Source organism: Diceros bicornis, chromosome 11, assembly GCF_020826845.1.
Source record: "Diceros bicornis minor isolate mBicDic1 chromosome 11, mDicBic1.mat.cur, whole genome shotgun sequence".
NCBI lineage: Eukaryota > Metazoa > Chordata > Mammalia > Perissodactyla > Rhinocerotidae > Diceros > Diceros bicornis.
Window position 1 is genome coordinate 18493966 of NC_080750.1, and position 10073 is coordinate 18504038.

General features: G+C 36.5%; 1 pseudogene; it reads right to left on the bottom strand.

Annotated features, from left to right (window-relative positions):
- Positions 1-4684: 4684 nt before the first annotated feature.
- On the bottom strand, positions 4685-9736 carry LOC131411611 (nucleoporin p58/p45-like; annotated as a pseudogene).
- Positions 9737-10073: the final 337 nt, after the last annotated feature.

The following is a 10073-nucleotide window of genomic DNA, read 5'->3' on the forward strand; positions in this document are numbered from 1 at the left end:
CACAGTTTTGGATTCCAGGCATGGACCTATGCAGTACTTATCAAGCCATATTGTGGCAGGTGTCCCACATGTAAAGTAGAGGAAGATGGGCACGGATGTTAGCCCAGCGCTAATCTTCCTCAGCAAAAAGAGGAGAATTGGCCACAGATGTTAGCTCAGGGCTAATCTTCCTCACCAAAAATAATAATAATAATAATTTTTACTTAGCTGAGAGTAAATAATGGGGACATAACTTCAAATAGGATGCAGCCTTAGACAATTTCTAACTTTATTAGAAAATATATCATCTGACTAAATCTAGAGCTATCTATATTTTTCTAAAACATTTTCATTATTTTAATTATTATATCATTATTATGAATTAGATCATTCATTCCTTTCTAGTAGATGGCCTTTCAAAATTAATTATCACAAACACATATGTAATCCAGAAGGTTATGCATAATATTCCTTGATTCATTCCATGAAGTTACCTTTAAGTTCTATGATGGTGAGTCTACTTTTGGTGGAAATACCTTCTGTTTCTTCTCTCCTTCCTCCTTTCTCTTAACTATTCCCATAAAACTCTTTTTTTGTTTGTTTTTTTGTCCAATGCCCTCTCTTCCCTGCACACTAGTCCTGTTTCTACTTTGCAGAAAGTCCTCAAAGTTCAATATGCTCCAGATGCCATCTTGGTTATAGCTTAGGAGGAGGCTCAGGACTTTCCGATTCCTCAGAGTAGAGTAGAGGCGATAAGATCAAACATCCTATCTCTTGTTAATATTGACCCTCAGCCATAATGTATATTGGATTATGAAAAGTAGTCTTGATCTTTACTCATTACATCTCCGAGTTTGTAATGGACTGGTGGGAGACACATGTACGGAGAAGGAGTTATAAAGCTGTTTGAAATGAGCAAAGGAAAAAATAACGGTAGAGCAAAATAAGTGAAAGAAAGAAATTGGAGATAAACATTAGAAATTAGAGAGGGAAGATTGAGATATGGAATAACAGGGACATTGTCTGATATGATTTCAGTGGCTGAGACATAGTAGATGATTGATACACATTTCTTACATGAAGTGATGTGAATTAGAGTTAGGAGAGTACAGTGTTAGGGAACGAAGAAGCAGATGAGGCACTGTGAAGTAAGAGTAGAGTAAGTTTGGAGACTAACAGGATATGGCAAGTCAAAGATAAACCTTTTCAATGATCGCAATGAGGTATTGAGTCTTGGGATTATAGTAGTACAAGACTCAAAAGAAAATTATAGGAAAGGATGAAAAGATAATTTAGATCCTTGTTACACAAAGTGTAATCTGCAGACAGTCAGCAACTGTGGACCTGGGAACTCATTAGAAATGTAGAAACTTAGCCCCTTCTCATCCCCAGAAACCTACTAAATAAGAATGTACATATAAATAAAATCTTCAAGTGACTCATATACACATTAAAAGTTAAGAAGCACTGATATATGATTTATATAAGAGAAGATAATGTGGATGGTAACAAATTTAAGAATTCTTTGGCAATGGCAAAACATTTATTATAAATGACTTGATGACATGTCCAGTAGTCCTGATATCTAGGTGTTAACAAAAATTTTTAAAAAATGAAAAAATAAACGTGTGGAATAAATGAATGAACAAACGAAAGGCAGGTTGGTTATAGAGAAACAGCAGAGAAAATGAAGTAGGGAGAAACAACTTCCCCATTTGCCCAGCATTTTTGCCCACATCTGACCCAAATCTCCATGGTCAGTCTATCTACTCCATTTCTCTTGTAACAGAAATTGCAAAGTCCCTGTCCTTTCTCTAATCAACACCTTTCTGTGCATCTAAATCCTGACGCTTTGGCAGCAGAAAGCCCCATTTTAGCCTTCCCTATTAGGATTTCGAAGAGGAGGCTGTGCTAGGCACTGTTTTCTTGTTGTTCCCTTGATCATTCCTAATTGAAAGTGAAACTCTGCACATATTGAGAGTGACTTCAGATGGAAATAGGACAACTATCTAGACAGCCGGGATCTGGAGGCCAAGCTGTCCTGGGCAATTTCTTCCCCATGATTATGCAGAACCAGTCCATGTCACAGCTTTCTGTCACCTTGAAAGTTGTTATCTGTTAAACAGGTGTGGGGATTGCGGGCATCCCTTGATAAACCATACTCATTTTGTCACAGATTATTTAAAATTTCTCAGCTCATATGTAGAAGTTATATAATTTTTGACTCAAGGGAAAATGGAGCAATGCCTTCTAGAGCAGATGTCATAGTGGCTGTCGTAAGATGCCGAGATCCCTTGAGAGTCGTGGAATTTGTAATGGAAAAGAGGTGTGTTTCTCTGTTAAATAATGTACCACTTTGAGAAGACTGGAGTTTTCTGAACTAAATAATTCTTTGATTTTTCTAGGTAAACTAGCACTAAAATCGATGGTAATGGTAAAGGGATTTGTGGTACTGGTAGTGGAATAACGAGGTGACCCAAGGTGGTCAATCACATCAGCCCTACAGGTCCTCTGGCCAGTGACCTGGGTCACTACCATGGGTACCACATCACCAGAAAGTGAAGATTGTAAAGCCTTATTGAGGTAGCACAATTTATCTCAATAACTTTCAAATCCTTTAATATGTCTGCTTTGAATATACTGATTTTATTTTTTAACAACATTTGACACATTAAAGTTTATTATGTACATAATGGTAGACTTTGGATAGAATGAAGACAATGAGGATAATGACAACCCATTCAAACTCTTGTCGTGAATCACTGTATTACAAAACTTCTAGTAGTTTAACACATTAAAATGAAAATTACATTAAAAAAGTAGGAATTTGGATTTTTGCAGACCAGTGCAATGTCCTTTTAAAGAATGTTGATGTGATCATGCGCTAAATTCTGACAGTAGTTCACAAAGCACAAAATCATACTTTTTCATGCCCTTTTCCACAATCTGGATTTTGGAATTGCAGTAATAGAGAAGTATGAAAAAATAAAAACAAGTTCATTGCTTAGAAACAAGTATCTTTTATAATTTTAATGCATCAAGTTGCAAAAATTTCATTCAGAAAAGCCAATCATTGTTATAAGCAGGTAAATAAAACAGTTTTATGACACTTTTATAATCAAAACTAGCTAATGTTTACTAAAAAACATATACTTATGTACATATCAATTTTAGAAAAATAATGCCTTGATGAAAATGATTCTGAAAGTATTCACTTAATACATATTATTAAACTCATATAAAAAATTAATCCATTTTCAATAACATTCCATGCTCAGCTTACATTGGGAAACTGCACTTGAAAGGTAAATAGGTCAATCTAATTGCTTTTCTCTTAGATCAAGGGTAAGGCAGTTCTCTGTCCAAGGCTCTCCTTTGTACCCACTCTGCTTCTCTTTTTAATGTTATTATAGGCACATTACACAGATGCAGCCTGACCTGCCTGCACGTTATTATCTGGCTCTCTGGTCACCGAGAAAACTGGAAAGAGTCTATAGCTGATACAAAGAATATTTTTTTAAATGTATTGCTTCTCTACTCTATATTAAACCATTAAGATATTAAGAGGCATATAAGCTACTCCATTTGGGGTCAATATTAATAGCTGTGTAAGAAATTACTCTGCATTGGAAGAGCTCGTAAAATTTCCAGTAAAGTAATAGTACATCCTTCACCTGCATACAATCAATATGATTAGAGTGCAAATACGCTCCTGAAGGTTCATCTTAGAGGTGGAAAACAAAAACCCACTTCATATAGTATCGTACTGGCGGTCAATATACGGATAATAAAAGTTTGACAAGATTCATAGTGTTGTCCCTTTGGAGAGGCTGCCAAAGGTCAAAGTGGAAACAAAAATGGAAAAGACTAGAGACAATTAAGTTGAGGCCAGGAACTATTTCAACAAGTTTTTAAGTAACCAATTTCAATGACTTGGTGCCTCTAACTCATCTTTCTATATACACTTAAGATCTGAAGTTTAAGCTGTGAACAATGGAATACTCTTAAAAAACAGAAGCAGTTTGAGGCAAGAATTTCTTTCTATGAATTCATATTTTATACTTGTGCACAAATGTGTATATTATTCTGTATAAAAGATGCCCTTCAGTGTAGTTCAAGAGGCCTTTATCAAAGAACAAATTGATTCTACTATAAACACTAGAGGTCATTTGATCTGTATGAGAAACAAATATGCATATATTTATGTAGTGTCAACCTTATCAATAAAAACACAGCTATTAACACTTGGCTAAATAATAGGCTTTACTGGTCAGAGATGTAATCAGAATATGGTTTACAAAATAAAGAAAAATACACAACTGGCTTTTATATTCACACAAAAAAAGAGTTGTTCAGCGTGGCACGGCAAATTTGAACAGAGTTCAAATTCCAGAGAAGGGAAAAATATCAAAATGTTATAAATCTCCTGAGATGTAATTTAATTACTGCGTCAATTTTAGAAAAATAGACTCACAGAATGAACAATGCTGCCATGGTTTCTCCTAACACATCAACTCATATATTTATCATTTTTCTTGTTTTGTTTCCTGTTGGAGATTTCTTCAGGTGAAGAAGTTGCCCTCCTGTTCCAAAACCTACAGAGACAGGACCGGGCATCCTGTAAGGCCAACCTCTGGGTACTGTGATGCTAGAATTGCTGACATTAAATGCAGATGTACTTGAGCTGCCAAAGCTTGCACTAAGATTACTGAAAGTTTATTTTTCCAAATCCAAATATGGCCTCGGTGGTGCTGTTTCTAAAATGAGAACTGGTTCCAAAACTTTCAATTTGAAGACACTAAGACATTTACTTGCAATTCAGTGCCAATACCTTTGTTGAACCTGTGTTAAACTACGCCCCAGAAATGGCTGAAGCCCTGTTGCTAGCCTTGCCACGCTGTGTCACAATGGTGGCCATGGCTGCCTTATTTGCATGCTGCTGAGAAGGGGGGCTCTGGTAGTAACTCGGGGTGTGTTCTACCACTTTTTGGCTTCTGCTGGCCTGACTTCAAACACATCTACAGCATCCTTCAACATTTTTCTGTAGTGAAGGTATTGTGCTTTGAGCACCTTTACCTTTTTAATAACAGACTGAATTTGTACAGTCAAAGCTACAAATGTTGATAAGTTTTCTGCAGAGCCCTTGACAAATCTTGAGAGGTTATACGTGAATTATTTGCTTGGCTGGCAAGAGAGTTTTCTAGTTCTTCAGTCTGCTCTCTGGATTGCTGAAGCTGTACCTGAAACTGGTGAGCTGTGATTGTGAACCTACATGTATTTATATCGTGAAGTCCGGGGTAATAGATTCCGGGTTCTGAAAGCTGTCTGCCTTATTTAGCTCCTGAGTAATTTCCATTTTCAAGTTGTTGATATTGGAACTACTGTCTTTTTCTCATATCTGCTGGCAGCAAACAGCAGAAGTTGCTTTAAAATCTTAATATCTTCTTATACTTTAATCATTTTTTTTAAATTTTCTTTTTGTACCCATTTTTGTTCCTTCACAAATTTTCAAGGTTTTCCACATCCTGGCAAATGACATGAGGAAGATTTGCATCCTTCAGTGCTTTACTATTTTCTGATCATGTTCCTCTTTTATCATTCTTTTTATATTATGAGTTACTAAAATCTACACCGCTAAGGTCTTCATTGACCACAGTTGAAATAGCTACAGTAGTTTCCAAAGTCATGCCTATAGTGTACTGTCCAAGTTTTCATGTTGTTGTGTTTGTACTTTGGAAAAGCAAACTTCCCAAACCAGCTAAGTCTGAGTTTAAGTCTAAGTGTCCATGGAAGTCTAAGTCTAGATGTAGTCAACCCTAGAGAAAGGATTGTTGATGCGGTTGTAGTTTTTGCTGTAGTTCCACTCAAATTATTTGGAGTAAATCCCATGTAAGCTTCTGGAGGTGATATCAGAGTAGATGAAACAGTGCTACCACCAGCTGAGCAGAAGTAACAGATGGAGTAAATGGTGCAGCAGTCACTGCAGGACTACAGAATCCTCAGCTGAAGCCTGTCATAGCTGCAGATGTGTGGCTGGCATTGTTAGCGTTAATCCAGTAGTTACAGTTACTGTCATTCCTGTATTTTTTCCTTCTAGAGTGAGTCCAGCCTTACATCCAAAAAGTCCAGTTCCCAAAGCTCTGAAGTTGCAAATGTAGAATTTCAAAATTGAAGCCCTCAGAAGGAGCTTAAACAGACCCTGGCACTTAGGAGTGTGTTCAGTAAGCACTTACTCCTTGAACGATTACAGCTTGGGGAAGGGTGGTGGCACCAGACTCCTCCTCTGTCGCAGTTGTGGCCATCTAATTGGTGGGTGGATGTGGTGGTGGAGCCTAGTGTGACGGAGATGCCCACCCACCTGGCTGGATTCTTGCTGCGAGGGATTTGAGACATTCACATGCCTCAAAGCATCACACATTTTCAGACCCAACCTGTCAGAATCTTCCAGCCCCAGTGCGGAAGACCACAACCAGGAACACATGCTGATTTTATTTTGTATCATACTTTACTAGTAAAAGTTTAATGCAGGTATCACCTAACTTTAGTATTCCTGTCTCTAAAATAGTAAGTTACTGTTAGAAGTTAGTAATGTGATTGTTGTTGCTGAATCTATGTCTAATTTTCTTTTTTAGGTCACCATATATTTTTATTATCACATGATGTTTTGAGTAAAGTTTTCTTGATGTTGAGTAATTTTCTTCTTTTGTTTCCTCTATACTTCCGGTTTGCGGTAAAAAGACATTTTCTTTGATGTTTTAGTCTTTACAGAAGTATGTAAATAGACAAAGTTCACCTCTTAGTCATTGTTAACTATAAATATCACTGTTGTTTCTCGTCTGCCTTTCTGTTCCTCTCCCTATCCTTGCATATAATTTATTTTAACAAGGGGCTCTAACATTTACCAATATAGTTTGTATGCAAGTATTATTCTCTAGTATTAGTCTCCTGGTTCGTGTAATTACATAAATTTTTAAGTAATTAGAGCAGAGCTAATATTATTCATCTGTAAAACATCAATGAGCTAGTTTTTTCAATAAACAAAATTTTACTCGACAGATTGATAAACCATGAAAGGATTTTAATATTTTCCAAAAAAGGGATTTGCAGATAGTACTTTAACAATGTTTGTGTACATACCAATAGCTTTACATATTTATTGGAAAAAGGATCTTTTAAATGAGTTTCGATGCTTAAAGCTTTAGATCTGAAAGTCAAGTATGAACATGGGCCCTTGGGAAAAATTTTTTTTCCCTCTGAACTTCATTTTTTTTCTTCTGAAAAATAATAAATAACATTCAGAAGAAAGAGATTTGAAAATATTAAATAAGATAATATTTGTAAAGCACACAGCGAAGAGCTTGACACTTAGGATGAGTTCTATAAATGTATAATCCCTCAGTTCTAACCTTTTATGAACTGAATCCCTCTAAATCACATCACTGTTATTTTTCGTTGTGAAATATAAAACTATATTATGGTACTCATTGAGTAATGTGGTGGGCTTTTTTTCTTTTTTAGTAAAAATCTCCACAATTTTAAGTGGGAAGTATTTCATTCTTGGCTGTTTTTCATTTCCCAATACAAAAGATATCTGTGAATTGTCATTTCAGTTTTTCTTAGCTATAAAAGATACTTCTGTTAATGGAAAATATTAAGTACAAAGAGTTCACTTTAAAGCACGGTCATGTAATTTACAACATTTTCTTTTCATTTGGACATGTTATAGTCTCTTATTAAATTTTATAAAAGACCAATTAGTTTAGCATTTATCTAGTGAAATTGCTTTTAGTAGCAAAATGACAATAACAGAGATAATAACAACTCTAATTAGCTTGAAGAATAGTTTGATTCAATTTAAAACCATATACTATGTATCACCTGCTCTGCTCCAGGTTCTAGAGACATCAATGAAGAAAACAGAATCATCCTGTCCTTGTGAAACTTGCATTCTAGTGGGAGTAGGGGAATAGAAAATCAACAAATAAACAGTGTCTTGAGTAGTGACAAGAGTGCTGAAGAAAAATAAAGCTGGATGATGAAAATGTTATCTGGCACCAGTGAGGACAGGGTGTGGTTTTAAATGGAAGCCAAATCCTCTCTGATAAGGAAAATGAATGAAGAGAGGGAAAAAGACATAACAATATTTTGTGAAACTATGTTTCAGGCAGAGGGAGTTGCAAATGCACAGACCTTAAGATGAGAGTATATTTTATGTGTATAGAAAGCAGAGGAAAAAAAGCTATATGGCAGGAGGAAACCGGGGGCAGAGCAGGAAGAGATGATATCGTGGAAGCACCGAGGGCCCAAATCACGTAGGTCCTGGTAGACCATGGTCTGGGCTTTGGGTTTTGTGCCCTATGATATGTGGAGTTTTAGGGAATGCTGAGCGGAGAAGTGGTTACATCTTATTTTTTTATTTATTTATTTTTTTTTTTGTGAGGAGATCAGCCCTGAGCTAACATCCGCCAATCCTCCTCTTTTTTTTGCTGAGGAAGACGGCCCTGGGCTAACATCTGTGCCTATCTTCCTCCACTTTATATGGGACACCGCCACAGCATGGCTTACCAAGCAGTGCGTCGGTGCGCGCCCGGGATCCGAACCAGCGAACCCCGGGCCGCCGCAGCGGAGCGCGCGCACTTAACCGCTTGCGCCACCGGGCCGGCCCCTACATCTTATTTTTGTATTTAAAAGATCACTGCCATCTGTGTGGTTAATTGACTGGGAAGGAACAAGGTTAGAAAAAGAGAGACTAGTTAGGACCCTCTTGTATTAATTCAGGTACCTGATGCCGGTCTGAATTAGGGAGACAGGAGAGAGAGGTGAGAAGTAGTAGGATCTAAATATATTTTGAAGGTAGAACAAAAATAATTTTCTAATGTGAGACTGTAGGTGGGATATGAGAGAAAGAGAAGATTTTCTGAGTTCCTGGAAGAAGGCATATATTAGGAATTTATTGACTCAATTAATGTAACAGTCCAGAAGTAGGCCAGGCTCCAGGCACCTTTGATCAGCATTCTAACTCTGTTTTTCGTGATCCTCTTGGTGTTATCATCCTCTATTGGTGGGCGTTATCCTTCACGGAACTGAAATGACCGCAGCAATTCAGATGTCCCATCCATACACCACTCTATTCAGAAGGGAGAACTTTTCTTCCAAATGCTTTCAGATTAAAATCATAAATTTCCCTCTGTTAGATGCAATTAGATTATATTTCTACATATGAGCCAATCAGAAGGGATAGGAGAATGCCATATGCTGAGAGGGCTTCAGAGTGTCCTAACAGTGCACTCAATACTCCAAATGTGTCTTAAAAATCGTTTTAGTTGCATCAACCATCTATTCAGAAACATAAGTCCCCTGGATAACCACATGTAATCTACTAATCTACTTGACGTCTTGATTTTAAAAGCTATTTTGTTAATTAGAGTTGTGTTATAATTGCATGATAAGTATGACATATTCATCTTCACACCAATGTTTTTGTAGGTGTTTTCCTTCATTTGGAGCACTCCTTCCTCTTTAACTTGTGCTATATTATATATTATATCTACATTATAATCATTCTCTGCAGCGAGCACAAGCCCTACCTCCTTCATAAAGCCTTCCATGAATACTTCAGCACTCACTGCTCGCTCCATCCGTCAATCACTACATTGTATGCAGCATCTTCACAGTGTTCTTCCACTTGAGTAGACTCGATGTAATATAGTTTTTTAAGCTCACTAAGGAAGATGACAAATGCTAACTTTGTGGTCATTCATAGGAAATCCTTTCTGAGAACATACTTGTCTTTGAATAAGTATTTAATAATTGATAAGATAATATACACTTATTCTATCGATAATTAATTCATAGTATTTTACAAACATAGATTTTGACTAATTGGTGCATTACTAGAGCCTCCCCTGATTACTGCTAAGTATGTTTTGCTCCAACAAGCTAGCATATAGATGATATCTAGATCACAAAAGAATATTTATAACTAAACATTTAAGGAAAAAATCCCTAGAAGAAAATGGGTAAATTAAAGCCAGCATTGACTTACTAGCTTATTTTAATTACACTTTTTGTATTCTAACTTACTTATTGCCAGA